General features: G+C 40.6%; 1 pseudogene; it reads left to right on the plus strand.

The window, feature by feature from the left end:
• Positions 1–8,132: 8,132 nt before the first annotated feature.
• On the plus strand, positions 8,133–10,595 carry LOC106792744 (annotated as a pseudogene).
• The last annotated feature ends 1,837 nt before the right edge of the window (positions 10,596–12,432 follow it).

A 12,432-nucleotide genomic window follows, 5' to 3' on the forward strand; every position in this document is an offset into this window, starting at 1 on the left:
CAAACACTAGTCTAGATTGAAACAGTTTTGTTGAGGCTTTTGAATAATAACGATCAAACTAACGAAGTTTAGATGTATTGTGTTTGGAATATTATAAAGAGAAATGTATGTCGAAATAAATAAAAAAGACGCTGAGCTTTAATGATTAAGGTAATATGTAAAAAATTATATTGTATAAACCGCATGTAAAGTAATAAGAAATGTATAAGAAAATAAATTTTCCAGTTGCTGAAGAAGTCCCAATAAAGGGACGAAACGTCCAACTTAATTAAATTAAGTTCTACTTCTTTTCATGTTAAGTTTTAAGTTTAAGTTTCGAAAACCTGATTGGGCTCATCCCTCGTGTACCCTACGTTCACTTAAATAGAGGAGTTCGTGAACTCACAAGCCCGCGCACTTGAGCGGATGTAATTCACCAACACTCAACCATGGATCTAAAAGTCTCAACCCTTCAGAAAGCTGGCTACAGCTTATCAAGTCACAACTTCACAGGACGACATTTAAGCGAACTCATGGTCATACCATAGTGACTGCTGTGAATGCAAGCACTTCATAGACTCCATAGTGTTGTGCCCGCAATTCAGAACACTAAACATCGTTGCGCGACGCAACATAGCGTCGAACTCAAAGTTGTGCTATAACTGCTTGGGACGTCACAGTGCGAACTCGTGTCGATCATCGTTGTGCTGCAAGCATTGTGGAGCAAAGCACCATACAATGCTCTACGAATCAGGAAGCCAAAAGCCGGCAATCTCATCGAGGAGCGAAACAACGTCCTCAATTTCATCAGCAACTCGTTAGGACCCTGGTGCAATCGTCAACACAGCATCCTTTTCATGCACTTATCATTAAACGCTGCTTGCATTTGCAATCGTCAAGGTTCGCACGCAAGTTACCACTTATCATGCTCGTCTACTCATCGATCTTGGTTCTGAACTAACTTTTATCTCCGAACAACTCACCCGCCAGCACAACATCAACCGCCTGCACTCATCTATACAAATCATTGGTATTGGAGGAAAGAGAAAAACTCAAACCCACGGTATTGTAAATCTCATCACAGTACTCACCAAGTACCAGAAGACTTCAGTGCGCATGAAACATGCAGCAATATTGCTATGATACTCACGCTTTACTACGCTCATCGTAGAACACTCGCATCTACGTATTCATGATGGAGGCGTTTAAATTACTCTTGTTGACACAAATCAATCATATAAAGTGGAACATTTGAAACATGTATCATATACATGTTCCGAAAACCATTCCAGGAGGTGTTCAAGAAACTATTCAAGATGATGTTCATGAATCTGTTTCTGAAAATGTTCCAGAACATGATTCAAAAACTGTTCCAGAAGCAGCTCAAACAATAGAAACAACTATTAATCAACAAACTAATTCAACTTTAACCCTTAGGATGCTATTGACGCATATATGCGCCTGGCGAGAGCTATCGGTGTTGACTAAGGACACATATTCGTTTTCTGTAAGAGACCGGCATGAACTACGGACGCATATATGTGTTTGTCAATTTTTTCGAGCACCTACGCAAATGTAATACCATTATTCGTGTATGAGATAAATATAAATGCATTCCTTAACAACAACAGTAAACAAATGCCAACAATGTCTTGTTATAACAATTGCCTGCGTGTTTCGCGGACAGTCGAATCTGTTTCGCGAACCGAGGCAAATCTTGTTACTTGCAAGATTTGTGATCGTAGTAGTGATACAACATATTACGATAGTGCCCTATATAATTTATTTGATTATCTTTTACTCGTGACACCCTTAAAAATGGCAAGTAATATTGAAGAATATTTTACAAGAAACGACAGCGAAATAAAAGATTACGATTCAGGCGATTCGATGAATGATGTGTACCAGCTCGATCCACCATCATGAGGCAGTGAAGAATTGATCGATCAATGAAGAATAAATAGAAAACGGCACAGAACACTAAGTACATCCTCGGAAAAGAATACTTCAGAAGTACCTGCAAATATCGAGACCTCCCACAAAACAGGAATATTATTGTGGTCAAAAACGAATTTACAGTCTAAACTACATATCTTTGACAAACAAAATGCAGGAGTAAAAGGAAATCTGAACCCAAAATCAATACCTTTATTCGCCTTTCAAATGATATTTTCGGAAAAATTAGTCGCTCAAATTACCAAGCAGACAAACAATTATTTCAAATGCGTACAACAGTATACAGCATATAAAATGAATTCCCGTTTGACGAACTGGAAGGATGCTTCAGTCCCTGAAATATACGTATTTTTATACATTTCAATGCTAATGGCACGTTCGAAGAAACTGTCTTTGAGAGAATATTGGTCTACGGACGAACTGTGGAAAAGGAATATTTTCCGGAAAATAATGGCTCGAGATCGATACATGGTGTTATTACAGATGTTACACTTCAACGATAATAATACAGCAAGTGACGATCCTTCTAGCAAACATACGGCCACTAATAGATAAATTAAAGATTTTCTTATCGCAGTCTGTTTGAAATGTTCCCTTGCCGTAGGTACGCTGGGAACGATAGGATTCGCTACAAAGGTCTTAGCAATAAAACAAACTAAGTGCGTGTGAATGCGCAATAGTCTTTAATGATAAAAAGATGTATAATTATGAGAACAATATGCACGAATGTGAATATAGACCGGTGAGTTGCACAATTTGAATACTCCCCCATAGAGAATTTATTGATGCACTGTGAGCTGAGTGGTTGAGTGTCCTAAAAGGTCAGCGACCTGTTCCACGATGCACTCTACGAGGATAGAAGAGTGTAATGATGATGTACTTAATGCGCGCCTTATGCTGATAGAATCTTTGATCGCTACGTGAGAAGACCGATAAGTTTACCCGCGATGTAACTTTAACTTGTGAGAAGCACACTAAAGAGATATAAATCAGAGACAAAACTTAGGCACGTACGAATGAGACAAAGAGTGAATTGACAATGGCCGTTAACGACCGTTACTTCCGCAGAGAAGATGAAAAAGATCGCGCATGCGTGTCATAGGTCATGCGGAAGAGGTTCGCCGAGAGGTGCTGACCCCATACAGACCGATTGCGATATTAAGTTCTGCTCAATAACAAGGCTGATTCTTAAACATTTTCCCGCTATCAGCGGCAGAGTTGCTGATGTAACTGTTATGGTGTTCCTAGGGCTGAGTAGGAAAAATTGGTAGCTTTGCAATTGGCCTGGTGAGTATTGAGTTCGCAGTTTTCAGCGTGACTATCCTAGTGAATCCGTCCTTGCCATGGTGAAAAGTGGTGACCCTCGCCAAGTGCCACTTGCTGGGTGGGAACCTTTCGTCTGTGAGAAGCACTAAAGAGACTTTTAATGTTATTGGACGGATGATGCCATTTTGAGGTTGACTGCATGCAGTGGAGGTAGTGAGTGATCCAATGCTTCCAGAAATGTTGGAACCTTTTGCTCAATGAGTTGCCATCTGGACTCGCGGTCGACATTAAAATCCAACAAAGATGATTCTGGCAATGATATGAGAGTTCGCCTCTGACAAAGAAATGCTCCTATGTGAGTAAAGATCTGCTGAGTCGACCCCTTACTCGGATGATTCCTTCTTGATCCAGGAAGGCGGTCAGTCGAGTGAAGGCGTGTGCTGTGGGCAAAATTTGAATTGGATTTGAGTAGGTTGATCTCGTGTGAGAAAAAAGCTCCTTTCGTGGCCTTGATCCAAAATATCTTGGCAGCTGCCATCTCTTCCGGTGGGATGATCGTTGGAAGTGGGGTGAAGGAATGTTTCCTTAGTCTCTTGACGACCTTGAAAAAAAGAACCGTCATCCTGATAAGTTTGAGTGATGAGTAGCGATGTGTAGAGTCTCAATGGTATTCGATGTTTGGAGCTGCCACAAAGAGTGCCACGCCAGGACGAGCCTCGCGCGAACTGTAATCGTCTGGTATTGCCGTTTGAAGTCGCCAGGAGATCATTGATTCGGTCATTCATGGTGGTCCCGTCCACCATAAAAGATGATCTATGAGCTACTGAGTTGTAAGGACTCTGGAATAGCCATCAGCTGAGTTGGAGGTGCCAGGAACATGTCTCCAATGAGCCTAAGACATGAGTCCTTGTATTTGAGTCACCTTGTTCCCGACAAAGTCCTTCCAGTGCCACGTGAGTGCCACCCTTGAGTCCGTCCACAAATGAATAGACACTATTGGTAGCGGAAGTGTATCGTGAGTGTGCTTCATGACTTTCGTGAGTAGCAGCGCTGCCGAGTTCTAACCTCGGTATGGGTAGTGATTTGGGAGATGCTACGTTCGTTTTCGCACAAACAAAAGTTGACTTGGCGCCTGTGGACGGTGAGCTGACAACGATGTAGACTACAGCTGACATCGCTAGCTGTGAAGCATCAGAGAAGCCTTGAAGTTCAACCGTTGAGTTGGTCCAGGTGTTGAACCATCTGAGAATTGAGATCTTAGCCAAAGTTTTGAATTCCTTTCTAATGTTCAATCATCTAACTGCAATGATAGATGGTAATGATTCGTCCTAGCTAATCTTATGCAGCCAAAACTCCTGCAGAAGCATTTTAGCTCTACAAGCAACTGGGAATATGAAACCAAGTGGATCAAATATCTGCGCTACCTCAGATAGTATGCGACGCTTCGTGATTTCTTGTGAGTGGTCAGAAAAATGAGACGAGAGAATAAATAAATCAGCTTGAGAAAGCAACTTTGATCCGAGAATTTTATTAGTGCAATCGTCAAATTAGATGGCTGTTGAGTTCTCTTGAGCCGGTGAGAACGTCCTGAGCAGATTCTGCTTTGTAGATTGCTATTTTGAAAGTGGAAGGCCTCCCGCATTGCAGAGGTTCTTGAGTTGATGTGCGATTTCAATGAGTTACTCGCCTGATTCAGCACCGCCAAGATGTCATCGACCTATCTGCTTTTCAATAGTGAGGGCACTTCTAACTGCTTTCGTTCCATAAGTTACAATGATGAGATGATAATAAGTCTCCTTGAGTTTCTTGTCAATCCACAGAATTCGCGGTGTGCATGAGATCGTTGAGTGAGTAACCTGATGTGGTTTTGCTCGAGCAATTGAACACCACTCGCAGCTTAGTTGTTTTGCTGTCTGACCTGAGTACTCCATGATTTGGCAGGTAGTATGTTGGCCGAGGCTGAGTGCTTTCCCATGATCTGCTGGGTGAGACCCTTAACCCTCCAGATGGTCGTAAGCATCTGGTGCTAAGGTCATCCCCACCAACAGTCTCACAAGAGTTGGACTCACCTTCTCGTGGCGACCTTAACACGTTCGTTGCCATGTCACACATATTTGTGTGACAAGTATGCGTCAGTGGGGCCTCCGTCACACATATTTGTGTGACGATCTTCTTATTCAAGTTAATAAGACTTTAAGGTGGATTTTTAAAACAAATTTAATGGAATATATGTATATATATATATATATATATATATATATATATATAAGTATTGAAATATAAATATAGGATATACAACATAAAAATACTACAAATATACATTTTATACTATACTTTTTACTAATTTATATAAGATAACATTCTGAATTATACTATATCGTATAATGTGCATCGAAACATTGCAACACATTTGTGGTGAATTCGGACACTTGGAACAATAGGTCGTAGTTTTTTTTACATATTTTTTTGCTTCTTGTCGTTCAGCAGTTTGCCTCCTCTTCTGGTAACATAGGGCACACGTCCTTCTTACAGGCTTGCCTTGCTGATTCGTACGAATCTCCAGCTTATGGGACACATTCCTTGTTCTAGTAGAATTTTCCGGGGACAACCATTCGGCAACAAGCAGCTCTCGAAATTTTCTTATTCCAATTTTTTTATTTTTGACTCTCTGGTATACGATGTGAGCATTTACTACACTGGTACCCAAAAGCAAATGTAGTGCTAATTTGCGATACTACTTGATACTTTTCCGTATCGTTGTGGCATATGACACCATCTGGTCGCTCCTGTCGATGCCAGTTTTTCTATTATTATAAGCAAGTACCACTAAAGGTTTTTTTTTAGGAGGAAGTCCGCGATGAGTAGAATCCGTGGTTGATGTCATGATAAGTGGATGTTTTGTTGATAACATCCTAACATCGCTTTAGCACCACAATACCTTTGTCGTCTTCTCTTGATACTATATCACCTCTCTTCAGTGGGTACGACATTACAAAACTCGGCATAAATTTTGTGTTATACCGCACAGTCCCAACGACATACGTCTTGAATTGTAAACATTTTAGTGCTAACTGATAACTGGTATAAAAGTTGTCGACAAACAAAGTTCGTTCCTCATTTATCAATTTATCTGCTAGTTCAATGCAGACGTTTTCCGCTAGGCCAACTTGCCTACTTCCGCTGGTATCTCGTCCAGAATATACTTTCGCCGATCATGTATATTCTTCAGAAGAGCACAATTTGAATAGTTTTATACCATATTTGTGGGATTTCGTTGGGAAATACTGCCTGAACATGAGTCGTCCCCTCCAAAGAACCATGGTTTCGTCTATTACAATATCTTCACCTGGTAAAAAGACTTTCTAGTAATTATCTACTAATAGATTTAGGAGTGGCAAAACTTTTCCGAGTCTGCTACCCTCTTCTATCGTTTCGTTATTTGCAAAATGCAACTTTGCTAACAGTAACTCAAAACGATTACGGGTCATCTGACTGCACGGAAATGGGAAGTTGTTGATCGGCTCCTTTGACCAACATGTAACGAGCGGTGTCTGTACCAGACCCATCCAAATCATCAGTACTATAAATTCTTTTATTTCTACACAAGTGGTGGGCTTCCACCTTTTGAATCGAGCATTTTCAATCGTTTCTTGTTGCAATTTTTGCTCTGCATATCTGTTGGTCTCCGTGACTATAAGGCTTATCAGGTTTTCATCCAAGAAAAGCGAAAGTACTTCACTTGTCGTAATTTCAGACGGCAAATCCATGAGAAGGCCACTTTTTCCGGTGAACGTAAATGATTGTTGCCTGTTAGCAAACTCGTTCCACTGAATATGGTCCAATGAATAAGCAATAAAGTTCAGCTCCTCTTCTTCGTCTACAGCAAGGTTTTCTAACATGTGGTCAAGGTTTTTACTTGCATATGATTCCTCAGTATCGGAGCTTGAACTCGATGAAATTCTATTTAACACTTTTCTTCTAAAACACACTACTTCCTCACCTCTGCTCTCCTCATTTTCAACTATATTTTTACACTGTCCAATGAACATTTTGAGGATAAAAGTATGTTTCTCAAATGAAAGATCTGCGATAACTGCGGTGAGATCCCAGACAGTCCACTAGCCGAAAACCTTATCGCTATATATTTAGAACTAAATATTAGGTTTACCGGAAAGCTTTGTCCGGTTTTAGAATGAAACAAAAGGTAAAAACGGATAGAATTTTCCGATACTTTGTTATGAATCAAATGGGGAATTTTATGAATGTTAAGAATGGAAAACGTTACTCGAGTGCCTACTCGAGTTACATCCCTGCTATTTCCCGCTTATCGCTTCGATAGTCGGATTTGGGCCTCGGGAGAAACTCGTCACAATCGCGCTTGGCGACGAATGTGTTAACTTGCCCATCATCGTCTCAAATGGCTTGCCCCACGGATCTTGTTCGATCGTAGCGAGGAAGTCTCGCCATGCACTTACTTTGGCTCTACAGATAGCCTTCACCAGGGACCGCCTGGCTTCTCTCCTACTGGTGAGGCACTTCTCCACCCACTCAGTGTTTCCACTCTATCTGGTATGAAAGTACCGTCTTCTTGCGATGGTGGCCTTAGCACGGAGTCATCCAATGTTGTGAGACCACCACGGCACACCCTGCTTGCTACCCCTAGACCAACACCTTTATACGCCTTTCAAATGATATTTTCGGAAGAATTAGTCGTTCAAATTACCAAGCAGACAAACAATTATTTCAAATGCGTACAACAGAGTACAGCATATAAAAAGAATTCTCATTTGACGAGTTAAAAGGATGCTTCAGTCCCTGAAATGTACGTATTTTTATGAATTTTAATGCTAATGTCACATTAGAAGAAACTGATTTTGAAAGAATATTGGTCTACGGACGAACTGTTGAAAAGGAATATTTTCCGGAAAATAATGGCTCGACATCGATACATGGTATTATCACAAATGTTGCACTTCAATGATAATAATACAAGTGACGATCTTTTAGCAAAAGTACGGCAAGTAATACATAAATGGTAAAGGAAAAATAGTATAAACAAATGATGATGAGCAAAAGGCTGAAAGAAAGAGTATATTAGCGCAATAACGTCGCGAGGTGTACTTTCGGTCTCACGATAGGGAGCTCTCTTACCTTACGTCTCCGCTGCAAACCCGTAACCGGACTCTCGCGGATTCGGCCTAATATCCGCTCTACAGACGCACGCTTTTCTCTATCGCAAGTMGCACTACAACTACTTAATGATAGCCTGTCTAGCTACAACCTTATCCCACAATGGCAGCCAGTACTGGTACAAATCTCTGGTTGTAGCCCGTCCGGTTACAATCCCTCCCTCGTTGGTAGCCCGCCGACACGTTACAAATCTTTCGTTGCAACTGCCCGACTACAAGTCTCATCCACGGTGCTAGCCAGTATTAGTACAAACCTCTAGTTGTAGTCTGGGCGGCTACAAGCGTTCTTTCGTTGGTAGGCTAGTAAATAGCTACACTCTCTTGGTGGCAGGCACCAAACCACAAATTTCTGGTTGTAACCTGAGCGGCTACAACCCTTCCCTCGATGGTAGCCCGCCGACACGTTACAAATCTTTTGATGCAACTGCCCGACTACAAGTCTTTTGGTGACAGGAACCAAAAACCATCTTCGCACCTGCCTCTCGCTTGTGCTACTCCACGCACCTTTCACCAAACCTCGCACACGCCAGCTAAGCTGAATAGAACAATGCCAATATTGCGGAACTCTCTTATTAGGAAACAAACAGCTTTCTGAGCTAGCCAAAATGTAAGTGAAGCGCGTGCACAAGGCCCAACGCATCCTATCCCCTCCACACACTTCAAGGCGCTCTATCATGTATTTCGCATGATAAAGCGCGCCCTTGCAACTTCACTAACGCCGCCGCTACTAAACTTATTCAGCGTGCAATACAAACCGGATCTAACGCCTTAAATTTGCCGAACAGTATTTATGTGAGCTCCTTACGTGGGCAAACTGTTGTACTTGCACCCCTCCTTGAAGGGAAACATGTGTAAATTTTTAAGTAAATCTGTTCTTACGAGAATGTGAGAAAATGAGCTTACAAGATTGCGGTGTACGGGACCCGTTCAAATGTCGTGGCTCCCCGTACTACGGACTTATGATTTAGAAGTGTTTGGAAAGATAAAGTCAATGAATGACTTTGTCACGGTGCGTATGCTGCTACTGATAAGATTGATGTYAGTGGCAGTAATCAGCACGCTGTTGATGTATACAAGCGCGAGTTCAAGTAATAAAGTACATCTGTTTCAAAACTAAGAAAATCCATTAGTAATCTATACAAGGACGAGAAAATAAAACAAATGATTGCTAGTCTTAAAAGCAATCTTCTTGCCCTTCTTAGCTTCACCAGAAGTCCTACAACCACGGGTCCCGCTTACGTGCCGGAATCTCTGCGAAAGTTTTACTTACGTCAGAATTCCATTCGTATGTTGGCCATCGCCAAGCCAGGCATTAATGCACGATCGGCAAACACCGTTTGTACCTTTTACCATGTCAAGAGTGAATTAGACAACAAATTTCGACATACAAAGAAATTTTGTCTGTTATTCGACCTGCAGAATTTACCATTGAATGAAAAGTTACGAGCTGCTGAGTTAAGTTTAATCGCGATAAAAGAAGAAAGGAAGAATATAATAATCCAGAAACAACAAAATATGGAAGAATACTCGCTTACGATATCGTCCGTCCGGGTTAAAAGGAAAAAGTTCTTCGATACTGAGATTGATTTATAGCAAGGTAATAGACTTGAGGAAGAATACTACGGTGAATTTGGACGTTCATCCGGCGGTAGAAAAATGTATATGCAATAACAAAACTAATTACGGTCTTCTAGTTGACGTTATGACTGAAACGAACAAATTGAATAAACGACATATTATATTAAGCATATATATTAAATTTAGCATAGCGTATATGAACAAACGGAGACGTGGATGCTTAATTGTCTGACATTGTTGACTTACATGGACGCCAGTAAATTAAGGGTGACTTCTGGGAAAGGGTTTTTGAATAGACGTGCGAAACGCGCAGCTTTAAGAAAGAACAGACGAAAGGATGATCAAGAAAATAGTTGTCGACGTTACTTGGAACGATTGAATTGTTGCTTCTCCCAGATACGACGCCTTCTATTGCCACAGAGATTGCCCGAATCCTTGGCGGACCATCTGAACACGACTAGTCACGAGATTGTACAGAACTTAGTTTACTCGACTAAACCTTGTATGGTTCCGGAAGCATGTTGAGTGCCTACGGCCTTGAGCTCAATCATTATGTTCTATTTTCACGACGAGAACAAGGTCGTCTTGAATAATTATCAGGACATGGCGGTATTGAATTGTAGTTGACGTTAAATCTTTCATTCAAATTTTCTACAATCGGTCGATCACAAAATATATTTTTGAAGTTATACTTCTTTTGGAGCGTTTGGGAAAAAGTGGTGAGAGTAAAAATCGACACCACGAAGTTGTCGATATTTACGATGCGCGGGCAAAGCGATTTCAAATTTACGGAATGAAGTGACTTCTCTTCTTCCTCTCATTTTTTTTCCTCAAGTGGTCACCCATCCAAGTTCTAATGGTATTTAAGTCAATATCGTTTTCATAGGAAGAAGAGTAAGAAAAATAAGGAAAACAAACCACAAACTAATGTGGAACGTTGTAGGTTGTATAGGCTGCAAAGAAAAATGATTGCACAAGGATATGAATTGTCTGCGAATTTTTCGTCAACTTCTAATTTACTTTGCGAACCATCAGCTTARCCTGTGATTACAGGTACAAATTGAAGCGAAAAAAACTCATATTAYTGTTAATTATTTATTTTATTTATTTGGTCTTTATTTTTTGAAGTTATTTGAAGTTATTTACATTTATTTTACATTTATKCAATGCTAAATAACGAGCGTGGCCTGACGAGGATTTCCTTCAGAAGTCGTGTAGTAGCACTCAACGTGATAACGATTTATTTACCACTTGTAAAGATTATAGATTTTTAGCGTATATTCGAAATACGCGGCTCAATCATTTTGAGAATATTAAGAATATCAAAATGTTTTTATCTTGCCTTCCCATTCTTCAAACCGTTTCTAAGATAAGATATAMGAGAGTCGAAGAATTTAAAAGATAGAAGAGTTTAAGAGTAAAGAGAGTCTAAGYAGCTTGCTAGCGGAGTTAAACGCAGCAGTATATATAATAGAATAACTATTATCGATGTGTAACCACGTGTTGTCTAGGCAAAGGATGATACGATATTGTGGGGGTGCACGAAGTGTATCCGTGTTACAACACATAGCAGTGCCAAGGGGCGCRCTGTTACAAGTTACTAGGATGTTCGCCAATCGCAGGGCAGAGGACGCATATCGCCGTGTGCGCTATTACATCCATTACTAACACTTCCCCTCGAGATGCGGGCTAACCTCACGATTTGTAATCGGTGATTTCTGAGACCTAGAAACAAMAACTCTGGTCATTTTACCTCACACACATACCTCACAATCCAACGAATCACCACATTTCCCAAGATTTAGTCATCGTATCGCTGTGTCTCTTTCGGCCCTCTTGAGATCTCGTACGTTAAGCTGGCCCAACATATTATATAATATTTTTATTACTCGTTCTACAACAGATCAGTGTAATGCTTGGACTATGTGTAACTATCYGCTCTACTCTTGTTGTTTATTACTAGTAGTAGCCTCAGAATTACTGACTAACCGAATTTGTGCGATGAATTGAATTATGTGCGGATCACCTAAGTGTGATTCTGCCTAACAAGTATGGACAACTAAAGCAACTAACTTGAGACGTAGTGGTCTTCTTCCCCTGCCACTTCTAAGGTATGTTCCTCCAAGGGAACCGATGTGACCTTGGTGTGAGGGTAACTAACCAAATACACCACTCTCCAAGTTTTAGAATTCGTGATAAGATACCAAATGCGATAGCTATGTTAGCTCTCGATAATCTTTGAATATTTGTCAACGCAATAAAACCCCGTGATCCTACATAAATATTCTCTATTTCTTTTGTAAAATCCTCTGTCGGGTATATTTATATCTATGCATTTTATCCGAATTTTCTGTTGCGCTAAATTCCTTTTTAGTCCACTGAAATAAAGGCAAACTACCAGAATTTGTTTATTTTGGTAAAACTTGATATAATGGTAATTCGACGACGCTGAATCGAATGGTGC

This window comes from Polistes canadensis, unplaced genomic scaffold (genome assembly GCF_001313835.1).
Source record: "Polistes canadensis isolate GaletaPanama2010 unplaced genomic scaffold, ASM131383v1 scaffold_610, whole genome shotgun sequence".
In the NCBI taxonomy this organism is placed as follows: domain Eukaryota; kingdom Metazoa; phylum Arthropoda; class Insecta; order Hymenoptera; family Vespidae; genus Polistes; species Polistes canadensis.